The sequence below is a fragment of the Penaeus vannamei genome, chromosome 25 (genome assembly GCF_042767895.1).
Source record: "Penaeus vannamei isolate JL-2024 chromosome 25, ASM4276789v1, whole genome shotgun sequence".
In the NCBI taxonomy this organism is placed as follows: Eukaryota; Metazoa; Arthropoda; class Malacostraca; order Decapoda; family Penaeidae; genus Penaeus; species Penaeus vannamei.
In genome coordinates, this window is record NC_091573.1 from 22,269,428 (window position 1) to 22,271,927 (window position 2,500).

Here is a 2,500-nt window from a genome sequence, read left to right on the forward strand (position 1 = left end):
GAGAGAGAAGGGGAGGGAGAAGGGTGAGAGAGGGAGAGAAAGAGAGTGGGAAAGAAGAGAGAGACAGAGAGAGAGGGGGGAGAGATAGGTAGATAGAGAGAGAGAGAGGAGGGAGGGAGAGAGAGAGAGAGAGAAAGAGAGAGAGAGAGAAGGAGGGAGAGAGAGAGAGAGAGAGGGAGGGGGGAAGGGAGAGAGAGAAAATGTAGAGGAAGGACGATTAGCTATAGAGAAAGAGATAGACAGAGAGAGAGAGAGAGACGAAGACCCAAGCAAGGGGGGCGTGGGGGCGAAGGAAACGGTGAGAGATACGAAGACAGAAAGAGGGGGAGAGGCAGAAGGAGAAGGACATGAAGACAGAGAGAGAGAGAGAGCGAGGGAGATAGAGGAGACAGAGGGCGAGGGACAAGACGAGAGAAAGAGATAGCGAGGGAGAGAGAGGAGACAGAGGGCGAGGGACAAGACGAGAGAAAGAGAGAGCGAGGGAGAGGGAGAGGGGCGGTTAGGATAAGCGCCCCGCCAACTCGTTCCTTGGGAGATGCTGACACCTCCCGAGAAACAGTTACTTGTCCTAAGCAATGCTGTCTCTGATCCTGAACTTCGCTTTGCCTTTATTAAGATAGTGGGGGGGGGGAGAGATGGGAGCGAGGGGGAGAACGGGGGCAGGGGGGATGGGGGGGAGAGGGGGAAGAAAGGGGGCAGGGGGGATGATGGGAGGGAGGGGGGAGAACGGGGGGTTGAGAGAGGGTTCAAGTTTCTTATCTCTAAATCATCATTGTTTTTCATTATCATAATTATGATTATCATTACCGTGGTTATCATTATAATCATTATCATTTCAGCATAATATTATTGTCATTATCATCGTCATGTTCATATTCATGATTTACGATCCTTACAATTATTATGCCTGTCCTTACTTTCATCAAGAATATCATTATTGTTTTTTTTATCATTATAAATTACGTTCCTTCTTCCTTGCTTCTTCATTTTTACTATCATCATTATTATTACTACTATCTTATTCATTATCATCATCATTACTACTCTCACTCATCATCATTATCATCATTTTGTTGATTACTATTGTTAATTACCACTGTGTAATAATTAACATGAACATCGTTGTATTATAACACTACCATTATTTTCATTATCATTTCCTCCTGATTTCGATATTCATTCTCCTTTGAATATATTATCAACGTTATCGGTATCCTTATAAATATTTCTGTTATCAATATAAAAAAAACCTGTTATCGGTATCCTCGTCAATGTTACCAATATCAAGAAACCTGTCGGAAGTGTTGGTAACCCTGTACACGTGTCTCAGTCAAGATCATAAAAAAAGATCTTACATAACAGATCCCTAATGCATTCAGAAGCGACTTATCATCCTTTTCAAATTCTTCCTTTCATCCCTCTTTTTCTTCCCCTTCCTAATCTATTATCTTTTTTTTCTAAGCAAACAAAAAACATCAATCCAAAAGTATTTGTGATCGCAAGCCATTTCTGAAGAATGGCATGCGTTCGGTAAGCTAATCTGATCCTTCTTTTCAACCGTCTTTTTTTTTTTTTTTTTTTTTTTAATCCCAATTGGCAAAATTTTCCGTTTCGTTATCTCTTTCCCAGAACACGGGAAAAAAAAACTACATTTAATTCCAGAATACGGCGAAAAGCCATCAATTCGAAAGTCTCGGTGTTCGGATCGCAAGCATTTCGGCGGGAGGCACGCGTTCGGTGGCCTTGGCCGGGCGTGATGCAGGCGAAGCAGAGTGTTCATTAGGAGTCTGTCCGTTGAGGCGACTTCTGCGCAATAACACTGCCGTGGGAGTTCATTTTATTATAGGAACGGAGTATGTGCGAGATTGGACGTTCTCGTTTTTTCTTTTTTTTTCTTTGTTCTCTCTCTCTCTCTCTCTCTCTCTCTCTCTCTCCCTCTCTCTCTCTCTCTCTCTCTCTCTCTCTCTCTCTTCACTCTCTCTTTCTCCTCTTCTCCCTCTCCTTCTCCCTTCCTTCTCCCTCTCCCTCTCTCCCTCCCTCTTCCTCTCCCTCTCTCTCTCCTCCTTCTCCCTCTCCCTCTCCCTCTCCCCCGCCCCCTCCCCCTACCTCTCCTTTCTCTCCCTCTCCTTCCCCCTCTCCCTCTCTCCCCCTATCCCTTCCCTCTCCCCCTCCCCCTCTCACTCTGTGTATTTTTCCTCCTCCTCCTCTCCCCTCCTCTCTCTCCTCTCCCTCTCCTCCCCCTCCCTCTCTCCTCTCTCTCTCTCTCTTTCCTCTCTCTCTCTCTCTCTCTCTCTCTGTCTCTCTCTCTCTCTGTCTCTTTCTCTCTCTATCTCTATCTCTATCTCTGTCTGTCTGTCTGTCTCTCTCTCTCTCTCTCTCTCTCTCTCTCTCTCTCTCTCTCTCTCTCTCTCTCTCTCTCTCTCTATCTATCTATCCTTTATCTATCTATCTATTTATCTCTCTCTCTCTCTCTCCCTCTCTCTCTCTCTCTCTCTCTCTC